Here is a 16,944-nt window from a genome sequence, read left to right as displayed (position 1 = left end):
TTTAGTAGTTACCTTTTTTACTAAACAATTCTGAAGAAAACCATTCTTTCTACACATTAGAATGAAATACCTATTCACAGAATGTGCCTTCACTAAGTGTTTGTGAGGCAGACCTTGTGGCTTGTGTCCGTCAGCTACTTTGGGCTGTGATAAACATCTGCAACTGTGGGAGCCAGGGGTGCTTCCCAGCTTCCAGCTCTGAGGACATATCCTGGCCACTGTACAGCAATTACATGTGAGATTTAAATCTAGAGACAAATGTTTCAGCCTCCCTTTTCCCCTCCCTACACTTCCATATGAAGGAAATCCAAGTGCATGAGGAGGAGGAGGTCTGTGATGGCTGTGACCTACTCCAGGACCAGGAACACTGCAGTGCACCATGCAACTACCAACTCCTTGCTTTTTACTATACATCCCATTATAGTTGCTGCTTCACATGAAATTCCATCTTCTGGGAGTACATGGCCATAAAGAAGTCCTTGGTTTTACATGAAATGCAAGGTTTCCACAGAGATAAAAAAAGCCCTTTACATTATAAGTTAAATGCATAATAAGAAAAAGAAGTAAACCATTAAAAAGAGCCCTGACCTTAAACAGTCATTTAGTTCAATGACTTGAGGGATATATATTGCATTTGGAAAATCCTAGGGACTGCTGCCATGGCAAGCTGCTCCTCATAGTTATTCATCTATGTAAATGTGTGGCACTACTCCCTTGCTTAGTGTTCCTGACAGTCCCTGCCTTTTAACTGTACCTTGTCCTCTGAGCATCCCAGAAGTACTGAGCAAAAATACCAGAACCAAGCCCTGTGCTTCTCTCCTTGTAAGGGCTCTAGTGTCTCTGCAGAGCTGTTATTAATATAATCCCTCCTCATCTTTTATTAATGGGCTTCACACTCTTAGTTCCCTCCTCAATTTATCTGTTACATCACTTAATTCCCTTCAGTTAGGGTTAACTCACCTGATGTGAGATGAGAACATCCTTTTTTTCCTCCTCCACCCTTAACCACCTTAATGCATTCAATTAATCCATACATACGTGTGTGTGCTTTCTGGTGCTGTTACTCCTATGGCATACTCTTCCCAAACACTTTCTTCCTTGCCCTCCCTTTATGGTGTCCACAGTCTCCTTACTCCTTCTCATATACGGCTACAAACGAAGTATTTCTCTGTTGAGCCCTACATATTTTGGCATTTACCAGCAACACCAGGGGAGCAGTCAGTCCTGTTTCATTAAAGACAGCACAGGATTTTGATGGCTTCACATATATAACCCTTCTGAAAAGCACAATGGGTATCTCAAGTACATAATTTTGGCATTTTCTCCTTAGCACAACCATATCATATGCTGTATCACAAGCTCTGGCTGCAAAAATACCTTCTACGCTGCATTTATTTTATAGCCCATTAAAACAAAGAGTAAAAAGAATGAGCATTCTTTATTGAACAGTTTGAGCTATATCTTGTATTTCCATAAGATGTACTGTGAACAACCACTTAATTGCCAAGGCATGTTTGCTGTGCTGTTAGATATCCCTTTGTAGAGCTGAGACTACATACAAAGTCAAAATACTTAGTTACCAGATCAGATAACAGTTTGTTCAGGGGGCCCAAATGTGCAAATACTCTCAAATATATATTTATATACCTTCTTATCACCCATATATTAATTTTGTACATGTTCTAATATTTTATACTGAAAGATTTTAAAGGACAAACCCAATTCTTGATTGAGGTTGCCTAATTTCAAATATACTACGGGACACAATAAATGCTAACAGTTGGAACCTATGTGAAGACATATGAAGAAGGGAACCATACATGAAGAAAAATGTTCTTAAAGCTATTATGGAATACTGCAAGGATTTTAAATAACCTGGAACCTGTCTCCAATTAAGGCCATTAATATGTGAAGAGCAAGTGGTCTTCTCTGAAACGGAAATTTATTTACTTATGGATTACACATATAGATTATTACATCCAGGATATTTTCAAATATTCAATGTAGAACAAAATTATAGAATGTTATATATCCAGTGAATATAGATGTAAACCTATATATATTATAATGATTTCACACAGGTCTCTTGATGTCCTCTGCATTTCCCAAGGGAAAAAAGGGAGAATAACTATTAGTCAAGTGAGTTGCCTAACAAAAAATTAGAGTTAAGGCATTCCTGAAGGTTTAGCTCCTTCAACGGTGTCACTTTCAAACTGGGAAGCCTTGAGTTTTGATTCCTTGCAGTGTGGTTGCAAGAGATCAGGGTCTTTTTAAGTCAAGAAGGATGAGAATTTTGAAAAACATCAGTTTATATGAATGCGGCTTTCTGAAACTGATGTCAATCTTTCCATTTTCACTAGAGCAAGTACTGAAGGGCAGCTCTTAAAACTGGCCAAACCTGGAAGTTTTAAAGGTCATAAGACTTGACTAATTATTGCAGCATGTTTACCCAGATTTTCTCTTGGCCATATTTTGCTCCAGTTCTTTTCCCAGTTCCATTCCCATACAGATCATGGGACTGGTTTGATTACCTCATAATAGCATGTACCAGAAGTGGAGTCCAAGCCCTGCAGATTTTCTTTAATTCAGGGGAAGCCAGAAAGGTCCTGAAAGACTTTACATTTCAAAAGTACTTTAATTTGAAGACCTTACAAAGTGCTGTATACTCATTTCACATCCACACCTGAAAATTCCCAGGTTCTGTAAAACTTCAACCTCAGTTTTGGAGCTCTGGCCATGTTAAAGAATTGATCCAGTGCTGCAGACCAAAATTCCTGCTATAGTGAATTTTAGCCAGGTTTTAAGGCTGGAGAAATTTGGTCTTGCATTATGATGAGTGGCAGAATAAGCCTTCATCCTGTGTAATCTTCTACTGCCATTCTTAGGTGAACTGAATTGCAACTGTAGTTTAAAAAATGTTTTAGATAAATCATAATTGCTTAAACACTTTCAGCTGCCTTCTCTTCTCTTCTCTTCTCTTCTCTTCTCTTCTCTTCTCTTCTCTTCTCTTCTCTTCTCTTCTCTTTTCTCTTCTCTTCTCTTCTCTTCTCTTCTTTTCATCACTGTCAGTTTTGTCATTGTCTCGATTAAAGACTGATCTTAGAAATGCAGGAGCTGGGTTTTAAAAGAAGGACAATAGATTCTGTGCATTTGCTCTGTGAACAGGCTTCATGTATGCTAACTCAGTGGATGCAAACTGCTCATGAAAACCAAAAGCCAGGCTGAATGCTTCCTGACTTATCAATGCAAACTGAGCCCAAGATCTCGACATTCCATGCGTGCTTTGCAACTGTTTTTACAATACCCAGTATAAAGAGAAAAGAATGCTTACTGTCCATTTAGCATGGCCTGACAACTACACAACATAAATATTCCTATGATCTTGGAAGAAATCCAAGTAGATGGAATCCCAGACATGTAATTGAAAAGGACAGTTGAGGGTGATGTTTTATTTTGACTCTGCATGCCAAAAAAATTATATGATCCAGGGACTGGACTGGAGTCTGCAGTTGAAAAAAGTAATAGTAAAAATTAGAGGAAAGCAACTCAGGACTGGATGCCTTCTTTAAGCTGCTGTCTAGTTCCCAGTGAAGCCATGATCTTGTTGCAGTAAAGATTGCGTGAGGCTTGTGCCCCAATTGAAGTGGGAGGTCAGACTAGATGATCATAATGGTCTCTTCTGGCCTTTAAATCTATCAGTCTATGAAAACCAAATGTGAACCCATGCCCTTTACCAAATTAACAGTCTCACGCAAAGCATTGCTTGTCTAAAATAAGAAGGTAGCACAAACATAGTCCTAAGCTACTATATGGGTTGAAAATGTTGTCAAAATAAATTAATGTCAGCTTCTTAGGAAGCAAAATGCTGACTTATGTGCTCCTGCCTTACAACAAAGCAAAGCAAACAGTGACATCCCAGCCATCTTCTTTTCAGAGGCATTCTCCTCATTCATAAAAAATATTTATTCCGAGGGCCAGAAGATAAAACATACAGCTATCAGCTACCATGAGGTTTTAAATTCCATATGAAGTATGTGTTTTTCTGTGTTTTTCTCATTAAAAATAATTCTTTTGCCTGCCATTGTTAAGTATAAGTACACATTTGTATTTTCCACTCAGTGCTCACTGAAAGGTTTTGAGAACAAATCCACTGAAACTATCACCTGCTAAGATGAACTGACTGAGGAACAGTCATTCATAACACTAGCCTTGATCACATATACATAAAATCCATCATGATCAAAGCCCTCTGACAGAAAATATTGACAGCAGTTTGCATTTCCTTTGCTCCTGGTGCAGAACTGACCAGGGTAAGGCATATTTTGAGGCTGCCTCCTGGTTTAAAAATAAAAAAACATGGGAGAGCCCTCAGGGCTTATAAGAGCTGTATATAGGGAAATTAGGTTAAGGAATTACATAGCTTTCATGAGAACCACAGCCACCCTCCCAACATCTCAAATGGTCAAACTGAAACTGAGGTTACGTATTTTCAGATTTGGTTGGTTAAACTTGTAACCCTAAGCTGTACAGCTACACTGCAGTAAAATAGAGATGAGGAATAAAACACCACAAAGCAGAAGTGTGATTGTACCCAAACTTACTCAAGCTAGCAGAGCAACCAGGATGGTGCTGACATGGTAGATCAGTCTTTAGTACATGCAGGCTGGATGGAGATCATAAATGTACATCCTATTGCTAAAAAAGTCTATGCAACCACATCTTTGCTGAAACTGCTTTTCCTGCTAATTCAATTAAGTTATGTTTGCGTCTGCTCCAGTTACGTTTCCACCTCGTCGTGGTGACACAGCCTATGAACTGGGCTTGTTGCCTCCAGGACTTGTGTCTAATCTTTCAGAAAAGTTGCCAATCAATTCCAGAAGAACTGCCAGAATATCAAGCGTGGTCTTAAGCCAGGTTCGGGGTGTATGAGAGTTTAATGTTTCCTTTGGTGTTCTTTATTCAAATGGGCATGCCAGGTGCACATGGAAAAACTTAAGCCAATTTTTATTCTGTGTTCTTGGCCTGAAACAGATGACTACCCTTCCATAGGATACACACGCTTGACCCTGCATTTCTCCAGCCAGAAAATGGTAACATTTGCGGTTAATAAGAATGATTGACCTCAAGTCTCAAATGTGCAGAGCTTGACAACTGCAGTCTCTATTTCTGTGTGAGAAGAAATAACAGCTATGATGTTGATACACTCCTGGGGACTACGATTTTACCTCAAGTGATTACAGTGTATCACAAGGACAGACCCATGAGATACAGCACTGTTAATTAATTGTTCAGGCCTATTTCTACTAAAAGTGCAATAAAAATAGCTGCATTTGAAGCAACAATGACTTAAATGGCATTAACTAAATGGGCCTTTTTCCATATTTAATAGGAATGCCACTTTTTTATCAACCCTTACTTAAAAAGTAGCATTGTGAAAATTAAAGGAAATCCAAGCATTGCATGTTCTTGACCATACATAATCTCTAATTATGAATAGGACAGTATTCTAGGGAAAACCTACAATTGTGTTCTCACTTCTCTCCAAAGCCATACCCTCAAATATACCATGGCTCCTTGCCACTTGCAGCCCTTGCTCTTCTCTTTGGTTTAATTACTACCTTGGTTTGTCTTGGGAGTAGCTTTGCTGCCACGCTCTTTAGACTTCCTTCACTGCTGCTTCCCCCTTCCTCAGAGCATAAGAAAAATATCAGCTCTGGGGCCACCGTGGAAAAAGGACAGGACAAGAGCCAGATGATGTACACTACAGCAGAAGTTTTCCTTTGATGTGCAATATATAAACTTAAAAACCATTCTGCCTGTAGCAGGGCCCATGATTACCAAGCACAGCAGACAATGGAACTGACGCTGCTTAGTTGTTTTCATAATCATAATACGAAATGGACATTAAAAAGTGGAAAGAAAATAATATTATCTTTTAAATAGAGAAAACAGTTTGATTTCTGAGGGTTTTCAAACATGTTTTAAGAACTAAGTTCCAATATAGACAATAACAAAACTGAATGTATAGGGCAAGTATTTTTTTTCTGAGATTCCCATTCCAATTAGACTATGTTGGCTTGGCTGGGATCTGGGAGGTTGGCTCAGCCCTATTTCTTATGAGGCATTAATCAAAGGACCAGAATAATAAATAGGATTCAAGGATCAAGAAAGACTAGATTAAGTATTTTGAGTAAATTAAAAACCAAAACCAGTCTTGGACTTATAAATGACTCACTAAAGGTTTGCAAAGCTGTAGATATATTTGAAGTCCCAATATATATTCAATTTATTTATTTTTATTTTTATGCAGTAGTCAGACCGGAAGCTGAAGTGTTAAAAGAGCACAATAAATACCAGACACCCTGCATTTAAAGCGTGTCATTAAAAACTTATTTTGGAGAGCTAGAGGGTTTCTAAGCTCATTCTTTTCCCTAGGGGCTAATCCACTGCAATGGAGGGGGTTAAGGAGAACTTGAACTGTTGCACAGCTGTCCTGCAGCATTCTGGCTGCATCCACTTCCAGCCTCCCAGGACATGGAACATACTTGAAACCAGGACTTCAATAAGCACTCCTGCTCATGAGATGCTTAATCTAATCCTTTGCAAGTGAGATCTGGGAAGTACTCATTCCAAAAACTGAAGTTCTGAGGTTTGCACATAACTAATGACAGACATTTATATGAAGAGAAAGCAAAAAGATCATCTGAAGAACCACAATTTATGCAGTGTTATTAAAGTCTTGGCTTCTACAGATGTCTGCCTAACATTTCTGAAAGTTTGCATTTTATTTAAGAGGTCGTATTATGGAAAAGAATCTGTTTCTAATCAGTCAGTAGATATTACTGCATTTTGCGGTTGAAAAATTTCATCTTATCTAACCACGTCTGTATAAAAAGCCATTCAATACAATGCAAAACTGGCAGGTTAGGAAGGATGGTTATATAGGCAAGGATTATAGAAGGTCAACAAGGTGCTTTGGTCCATGTTAGGCAGCAGACCAGTGGAGCTGTTGCAAACCTAATTCAGCTCTTTCTGCTGGCTTGTAACAAAGCTGCCACTTGAGGCAGCTGCACCCATCTGCATTGATTTTTCTCAGCATGGCAAACAGTATTTTGAAGGATTGGCCTCCAGAGGATATTACTTGTCCATCCAGAGAATGAAGCTGAAAGTCCATCTCCTGGAACACCTGGGAGGACTGGGACACCCAGGGTACACAAGAGCTTTGCCTGTAACTGGTGCAGCATCTTGCAGTTGGGCTAAACTGCAGGAATTTATCCAAGAAACGGGAGCATCTCTGTGCAGTTCATCTACAGTGAGAGAACAGGTGTATCTGTGAGCACAACATATTCCTAGCTGCTCCTCTGGCAGCATTTTAGGAGTCATCAGTAAGCCCAAGTGAAGCCAGAGTACAGCAGCTCTTGGAAAATGCTGATCCCACCGTCCAGAGGCATGGTGCATGAGGCAAGCATCAACCATCTGGTCAACCAGAAAGACCCAACTCTGACTTAAGGTGAATTGTACTAAACAAAGGACCATTTACAATTACTTTTTAAGGGTTTTTTTGTTTGTTTTGTTTTGAGGTTTTTTTGTGTGTGTGTGTTTATAAATTCTCCGGGATTTTGCCAAGGGGTACCCTATGAGCTCCTTCGTTCACTCTGGAGTGCTCTAGTTTTGCATTGCTCAAGTCATTGATGGCCCTGCCTTTTCCTTCCAGTGAACAGGCTCCAGCTGCAGGAGGTTATTTGTAAATAAAAATAACTTGGCACCTGTCCAGTGGAGTTTAGTGCTCATTCTGACACACACTCTTTGCCTTCCTACCCACAGTTAGAGCTTGGTCTAGACAGAAGTGTAAATCTCTCTGTGTTTTCTTCTCTTCATTTGCTCGATTTCCTGTGCAGTAAATTAAACCCTTATACTATATTGAGTAAATGCCCCAAAATACATCTGGTATGGTGAACTTGAGTTCAGTTTTCAAGTTCAGACATGGGCTTAAGTATTTTTTTGAAAAGTAAGCTTATATATCTAAAATATTTGTCAACCTGTCCTGATAATATAATTTATCAGTATTCTTCTGTATAAACTTTGTACCAAGTTTTGACCATCGTATCTTGGATTTAGGAGTTAGGAAAATAATCCTTCACTTCAGCTAGAGTTCTTATTGTATTTAAGTCTTTGACTTTACAAGTTGCTATGGATATAACCAGATAATAATATTAAATAATAGTAGAACTATATGCTTAGGGACTTTTATAAAAAAACCTGATGGTAATGAGCTGAGTTTAAACTAAACAGTGAGTATAAATTGCAAGATACAGATCATGGTTTGGAATCAGATTTTGTTTTGTATTTCTGTCATACTATGGTGGGTGAAGTTTCTGTTCTGATCTGCCTAACCCTTATTGCCAATACTTCATCAGAGATCAACTCCAGATTTCAAATTCATCAAGAACAACAACAAAAAGTCCAAAATCAAAAAAGACAGGAGCTTTTGGTTGGAAACCCAGGTTCAGGTCTGACCATAATTTAAACACTGACGCACTGGGAATATAATGACAACAGAAAGGACATATAATTTTTGCTTTATATTTGCAACTGAAAAACTGGAAGAAGAGTACACCAAGGAATTAGCAGACAAACATCTGTCATTTAATGTACAACACCAAAAACTTTTACTCCCCTTTCCTCAGCACTGGCTCCAACTCCATCCCCACACATTCTGATCTCCCTCACCACTCTTTTTGCTTCTTTTTTCTTTGGTCATAGTCTGACGTGCCCAGCTGCTACCTCAATGCACCTCTCACCTCCTGCTACTTTTCGTGAGTTGTACTTGAACCCAGTCGCAGGCTCTTGCTTTGCCAGAAGTGCTTGGTGCCACAAGTTTCTGGGTGGAAGGCCTGAAAGTAACTTGGATATTCAAGGAAACATTCAGGAGGTGAGGGCTGTGTGCTGCAGCCATGGGAGCACCCGAAGAAATTCCTTTCCTTCCCCTGCTAAGATGTTATTTTTTTAGTCCCTACTGGAGTGCACATTCATACAAATTAAAATGCAATAATCAGTTCAATGTTACGCCAACTATCATTTGAGGCCCAAATAATTCAAAGACAGATTATTATTTAACAGCCCTTGACAATATGGAATGGTTAAAAAAAACCAACAAGCCAAAAGCAAATGTCCCATGTGTAGTCACAGCAGAATTGTGTATTTCACTTATTTCAACATTGCAGATAATCACAGATGTGTTTCATTTTACTAATATGAAGTAGTCAATTAGTATGAACTAATGGATTGTTCATACTAATATGAACAATTGCATGAGGACACTTCAAAGTAGTGATTTTGGCTCAACAAAGTATCTTTGCAAGTACTTTTGTAGTTTATTTTTATTATGTTCCTATGATAATAAATCACATGAAGCATGCCAAACCAGAAACGTAACTCAAGCCAGTTCTACTTCATCAATATTAGAAATCCCATGATTATGTTCCAGTCATTATTCTCCATTTTTTGCCTCAGCTTACACACAGCTTGAAAGCCTATCTGGGGCAAAACTTGTAATGGTAAGAATTAGTGGGCTGTGCCAATACACTCCTAGTAGTGCCACAGAACTCTGGTGTCTGCTGTACTTTGGCAATGTGATAACTCACATCATATGAAATCAAAGGACATTTTTAGAGTAAAGAAAAGGTGTAAATAGAAGTCCAAATACTTGCACCTGTAAGATTTTAAACTCCTGCTCAAGCATGAGCAATTTTTCAAACTACTCCAGCACAAACTTATCTCTCATAGTTTCAATTTTAAATGCACTATTTTTTACTGCAGCTTCTGAGTTAGAACTTTCTTTGTTTTTTCAATATTTCAGATTCTCAGGTGAAAAGCAGAGCACTAAGGAAAGATCTATGTGTTCTCATTATAAGATAACTAGAAGAATCAGATCTACATGCTCTAATAGGGAGAGGCTTTGAACATTTTACTACTAAAATAAGGTCAAAAAGGAGGTCTTTGGCCTCAACGTTAAACATCCAACATCACATTAGTAAATCTGGCATCATAAAAGCACAATTTTTAAGTACACATATATGCTACAGTTTAATAAATGCCCAATTAAGAACAAAATACTTTAGAATACCAGAGAATAGAACACCTGAATCCACAATGCCTTTTCTATAAGAACAGCAAGTGATAGGTATAACCCAACCTTTCTTTAAAGCCTTAGAACCTTAAGAAAAATCAAGGACATTTTGAAACGCTATTTTCCTGTTACTTCTTCTTCCTTCAGAATGCCAAATGCAGAAATGATGGTCCTCTAAAGAAACTTGTGTGTGAGTAATGAAGCCTTCTAAGTTACCTTTGAATGATTTACAAAGAACTTCAGAGTCTTTCATCTTATCCACTCCAGCACATCTAGATGAGGGATGCATAACTCAACTAGTCTTAGATGGCCTGCAGATCACATTCCCAGCAGGTGAGCTAGCAGTATGAAAATGTAGAACCAACCTGCCTGAGCCTACCATATACCTTTGGCCTCTTTTCTGTAACCATTTATGACAGGCATCCAGGCAAGAAAAGTTGTAGATGCCTACATTCTGGGGAAAATACTAGCAATTTAGAGATACGTGCAAATCCAATTACTCCTAGAGAAAGAGAGAGCTAGATCATAATGTTTTATTTGACACATTTAGATAACATGACCAAATTATATAGACTTCCTCTGAACAAATTATTCATATGATTTATCACAGCCTTTGAAGTTTTCCCTGCTATCACAGCTGGTAAACTTTTTGACTGATAACACGAGCCAGTGCTGATTATTTAAGTATATGATTTTCATGGCACTTTGGGAAGATACAAAAACTGTAAAGCCCATGGAAGTAATTATCTAGGGCCTTTAATTAACCAATTTTGATTTTGATCACAGAGAAAGCTTTCTTTGGAGAAAAGACATGGACTTAATTCACCCAGTACATTACTTTAGGTTTGAACTTTCTACATCTGTTTTTTATGAGAGTCAGGACTACTAACTTTGTGAGAAATAGCTCCTCTTTAGCTATATAAAATGTACACTAACAAGCATGGATTTGCATAGCTACTCATACAGGCTCTGTAACATGGGAAAAATAAGCTGTGCAACAAGCTAAATGGGTAGAGAGAGAACATTTCTGGTATTTCTGTGAATGACTGACAATAGCATTTTAAGGTCACACAACACTGTTTGTGGGTTGGTCCTAGTTTACTACTCTCAACATTCAAACACTCCATGAAAAGATGGCTTTTTAATTTCCTTTATTTTTTTCCTTGACTGAAAGACTTAGGTTTGACTGAAGGCACTAGGTCTTTTCTTTCTGCAGAACACAAAACTCAGGAAGGACCTCATGACAGTATTCCTGTCCCTAAAGAGCAAGTACAGAGAGGACAGAGGCTCTCTCATCACAAGAAGGCACATGCAGAAGACAAAGGGCAACAGGTACAAGTTGCAGCAAGAGAGGTTTCACCCTGATGTGAGAAATATTTACAAATCATTTGCTGTAGCCTCCCCAGGGTCAAGGTAGAGTCTTCATCACTGGAAGTTCTCAAGATGCAGTTTGACAGGTACTCTAGATAACATAATCTAGGCTCTGTTTCCCACAGAAGACTGAAACAGATCACGTTTCAATGTCTCTTCCAAACAGATGTTCTATGGTTGATGATTTCTTAAATATATTTATTAGTTAAAGAGCTATATCTATAACTGAATCATTCTTTAATGTGTCGCTCTGCGTGTATGTACGTATGCATGTGTGCACATGCATATGGGTGTGTTTATCAAATACAGTGAAATCAGCCTCTGTGTTAGCTTGTGCTCTTATTCTAGCTCACTGGGCTCCATGCCTGTATTTTGAGCTCCTTTACCCAGTTTTGAGCTCATTTCAATTATGCAACGCTTTCCCAATTTAGAACACTACAGGGTCACTGACAGTCAAAAACAAGCTATGCATGAGAAAGGAGAACTGACATTTCTCTAATTCCTACCAGTCTGGTCTACTTTTTCCTATCTCCAGGATAGGAATTTGGAAAGCAAAGCCTGTCAACACGTGCCAACCTTTAGGCTGCCAGGCTTTCCTTTAGTGAGAGGCGTTGACTGGGTGATTTCTGCACACACAGCTCTTTGCAAGTCTGTGAGATGGCCAAGAAAACAACTGTGCAAATAGCTGAAGGGGTGTCGGGAGGACTATGCCATATATTCCTGTGTAACTGATGTTGAGAGCAGCTCTATTTTCCCAATGGCTCTGCTGTTTCCAGACGCATTTACACTTTGCAGTTACACTGTGGCAGGAAAAGCAGGTTAGCATCTGTAAGCTTTTCGCTTTGTTGCAACTGTTCATGCAGGATATGGGAATTACACCTGGGAAATTCAGTTTTTAGATAAAACTATTGGATTTTGAAATGACAGCTCCATTACCTTCCACTTTTTTCATTTGTTTTTGCCATAGTGGGTCTTTTTCTACACACAATGTAAAATTAGCTCTTTCCCCGGATTTGTTAATCAATATGGATCTTATTCTATTTTATAGTTCAATACCTCAGGGGTTTTGGTTTTTATAATAATGTATTTGTTCCCAAAGCTAACAGCAACTCAACTCTTGCAATATCTTTGTTTCTATAGTAACCACCTTGTTTCAGTTGAAAGAAACAAACGAAACACCAAATACATGAAGCTTTAAAATGCCTTAAATTATGCATTTATGTAATGAAATAAAAATTGATAAAACCAATTTTCTTAATAGAGATAAAACAGTCATAATGCATGCTTTGTACTTTCCCTCTATGAATTTCAATTACTTCTACAAAAGAGAAGCTCTATAATCCTTCTTGTACAGATTATTCAATTTCCCTAAAATCAAATGCCTTTAATCCATAAGTCCACTGAAGGCTGCACTGGCAGTGGGCTTTGAATGAGATTCATCAGAAGCCAGTGAAGTTAAGAAGGTCCTTCTCATCACAGATCCCATGTGCTGGTAACACATGCTTGTGCAGACAAGTAATCTGGGCACTCAAGATATTGATTAATTATTACTTTGCTGTCAGAGTAGTATTGGTGTATTTGATATTAAACTTATTGATATTAAACTATATACATGATTACTGATGATGACAAAAGCAATTATTCAAAGATGCATAAGTTTGACATAATAAAGCTATATTGCCCTTGCCACAGTCCAACACTTGAATTAATTGAAAACCTAATGGATAAACATTCCCAATTGAGACTTCTAAACCTAGCAACTCAGAAACACTTTATGAAAAATTATCTTTTGTGGCTGAAGGTAATTCTGAAATTGCAAGTCAGAAAAATCAAGATTCCAGAAGCTCTTGATGGCTCTGTCTAGACCTTTGAGGCTGTACATCTGTAGCAAGATGAACCTCTTTTAGGGTACGGTGCTTCAAGGTCCAACCAGGTGTTCCAGCAGAGTCTCATGAACAGTGCTCCAAGCCTATAGCCACAGGGCTGACCAGCCTGGATCGGTGCTGTTGCTCTGAGAGCAACTGATCTCTCTGCTGGCTAACTCAGGAGTGAGCCCCACTTGTGTCTCAGGCCTCACCTTTTATTGGCCCCCGGTCCTGCTCATGCGCAGTGGGGGCCCACCCTAATTGGGCACAGGTGGGCTTGACACAAGCTCATGCTCACTCCCTGGCAATTAGTGGCACCTGGTTGCCTCATTACACTACATACATCCCCATCACTAAATATGCACTGTGGTGTGATTCCAATGCATGACATTTTATTTGCTGGATGCTCTTCAAACTAAGTAAAAGTCTGGTTTGCTTCATTTTGCAGAGGTACCTACAGGTACCTTCAGAAATGTCTTAGGTACAAAATGAAAGTTGTACATCAAAATTGCTTTTGAGACTCAGGGTTGAAAAGCTACCACTAAAAGCAAATGTGAATGCAAGAAAGGAGATAATTGTAAAATAAATGCATCTACTAGAACAACTTGGTGATTTTCTTTAAGGAAACACAGTAACTGCTAAAACAGCTGCTCAACCTGATGACTGCAGAAAAGCCCCCGCTGGTCCTTGGTGAAGACAAGCTGGCCACATGCTCTTGCAGCAAAGGTGGCTTTTGTCACACTAAAGTTTTTCACATACTGCAAAAAGTTGCCCAAAGAGGCTGTGGAATTCTAACTTTGAAGATATTCAAAGGAGTTAAACCCTAAGCAACCTGCCCTCATTGTGCAGGGGGCTAGACTAGATAACCTCCAGAGGTCTCCTCCAAACTAAATTGTTCTGTAGTTCTGTAACTAAGATGCTTATGTTCAGAAATCATAAATTTTACTGAAATTGTGAAAATCTGAAGATCTTTTAAGTTGGATAATTGAGCCTTACATAAGTTTTACAAAAATAATTTAACAAAGTATATTAATTTAGAATTTTAGTTATATACTATTTTGTCTTTCATCAGACCACGAGACTTATAGTATCCAAATACAAAGTAAGGTAATGTGTTTCTATAAAAGTGCAAGGAACCAATAAAAAGCTATGAATTTAAGATTTTGTTTCAAATATTCAAGGAGACAGATTTCAGGAAAATCAGCTTTTAGGATTTTGATAAACTTGTGAGCTAAATCAGATGTGCTTAATACGCTGATAATTTTAGCTCCTTCAGTGCCAAATTTTGTTGTACATTTGATTAATCTATTTAAATTATGTTGTAAACCATGAGTGAATAATATGGCTACATAGCTTGTTCTATTAATTTAATATATTCTTTGAATTTTTATCTTATTCAGGATATCAAGTTCCAGTGAATAATACACTTTCTGTGTAGTGTACTATTAAAGAAACATCACACCCTTTCTACATCTCCTGGAATCTGTCACAGAGAAAGAGGCTGTAACTTATTAAGGGATGTATTCCGTTTTTAAGGTGATTGTGGGAGGTGATAAATAGAACAGAACAGGAACTCCAAGGCATCTTCAGCATTTACTGTTTCATACACTCAACTAAAAATAAAAATCTGATTTGTTTTCCTCCATGCAGCATTGGTTGGGCACTCAAAGCAAGGGTAGAAAAATTACCACTTTTTTCTTCCAAGACCTGCTCAGTCAGCAAGTGGCACCAGATAGTTTTGGTTTAGTGCTCCCAGGCTGCAGTGACAGCATGGAAGTTTCATAGAGCTCTCATTTTAAATCCCATCAATGGAGAGAACAGATTCAAGCCTGCTTTTACCATTTGGATGCTTGATATGAAAGCTATAAGGCAAAAGGAAGAAAAAGCCTTAAAATGTGTGTAGATTGCTTTACACAGAAGTAAAATTAAATTAAGAGAATTTAGTACTATGGAGTTTCAGAAAACTGCAAAGAAAGCCACCACCTAAATGAATTACAAAGCCTTACATAAAACTTAAGCTTGTTAATAAGTTTTCCCTGAACAATGTGGCTGCCCTCTGTCCCATTAAATTGTGCTGGGTTTTTTGTTGGCTTTTTTTTTTCCCCCACAGTCAAAAATGCCACTTAGCTGAAATAAAGTCCTTAATTCTTTTGAAGGCATACAGTATGGGTCTTGTAATTAGGGCATCCTGTGGAAACTCAGTTTAAAATAGGACTGGAGAAGAGGAAAGAAATACTATATAACACTTTGTATTGAAATAATGCAGCAATAAAATAAAATAAAATTTAAAAAGCAAGCTAAAAATTGCATGCTCCTCATTTTTCTCTGGAGGTCTTGCAAAATGCTGAGAACATTTTCTCTTCAGTCCCACCGATATAAAAATTTGAGTGCAACTATCAGAGTTGTAATTAGTCATTTTAATACTAACAATGGAGTTTATAATTTCACACCAGGATGATCAGCACTTAAAACCATTTATTTCAGCTCAGTACATCCCCTGTTAATTGGCATGTTTTGCTAGTGGTGTATTCCCACTAAGATACAGTCCTGTCATTATGGCCATTAGGCTCAGGCTCTTCTCTAGAACACAATCCAGGAAAGAGCCCCCATCCCCACCCCCCCAAATATGAGCACATTGAAGCTGGATTTAGATACCCTAATGGCTATCTTCTGGTTCAACTCTGAGACTTGGGTGAAATAAAGGAATTAGTATTGAAAATGTTATGGTGTCCCTTGCACACAAGGTCAGATTCTGCAGTTACCAGAGTCATATTAGTCTTAGAAAGCTGAGAATTTGTAATGTCTGCCTGCAGCAAGTTTTAAAATGTAGAAGTTCTGAGGGCTAAATTCAGGCATTAGTTGAGCGTAACCCAACTTCCAGAGACGTAGCTGAGGTCATAATTTATCCTCAACTATTCAGAACATATTTGACACATACTAAAGCATATTGGCAGTGATTGTATTTTCACCTATGATTATGCACATTTGATATTCCCCATTATTAGACTCTGATTCTAGATACAGGATTATCAAGCTTGATTTATTCCAGATCAAATTTTCCAGCTACAGTGTTTCCTTGGCCTGATTTTATTTCATTTTTATTATGAAAAAGCCAGATAAAACCACCAGCTAATTTCACAAAACAGACTAAGGGAAATACGCTGCTGTCAGTGATAAAAAGTCGTTTTCTTTTGCTTCAGTGTTTTGAAAGCTGGACTTAAACTTGTCAGAAGAGGTTTCTGTGACAGCTATATGCCTCTAGCTGACAGTGCACCCAAATTCAGGCATGATCTGTAAAAACAGCTGTACACCACAGTTTTGGAACTAAAAGCTCTGAAGATCATCCACGCTCGCCTAGCTCCAGACTCCCATCTCAGCAGACTGTACATGTACCATTAAGGCACAGGTCAGGGCTACCAAAATATCAAATTACAATATTCTTGTAATGACCTCTCCCACCTGATAATCCAAGGCAGGGTCAGATCCCAGATCTAAAACCAGAGAGCTTTTTTCTCTTGTGCCTTCAGTTCCTTTCCCAGTAGTTAATGCAAAGAAGTTGACTGGTTGATTGGTTGTTTT

General features: G+C 38.3%; 1 protein-coding gene across 1 annotated transcript in view; it reads right to left on the bottom strand.

Annotated features, from left to right (window-relative positions):
* The window catches only part of MID1 (midline 1), a 147,346-nt gene that overhangs the window by 47,392 nt on the left and 83,010 nt on the right, over window positions 1-16,944 (bottom strand). The window lies entirely within an intron of this gene.

This window comes from Calypte anna, chromosome 1 (assembly GCF_003957555.1).
Source record: "Calypte anna isolate BGI_N300 chromosome 1, bCalAnn1_v1.p, whole genome shotgun sequence".
NCBI lineage: Eukaryota > Metazoa > Chordata > Aves > Apodiformes > Trochilidae > Calypte > Calypte anna.
The sequence above is the reverse complement of the archived record's forward strand: the minus strand, read 5'-3'. Positions and strand labels throughout refer to the sequence as shown.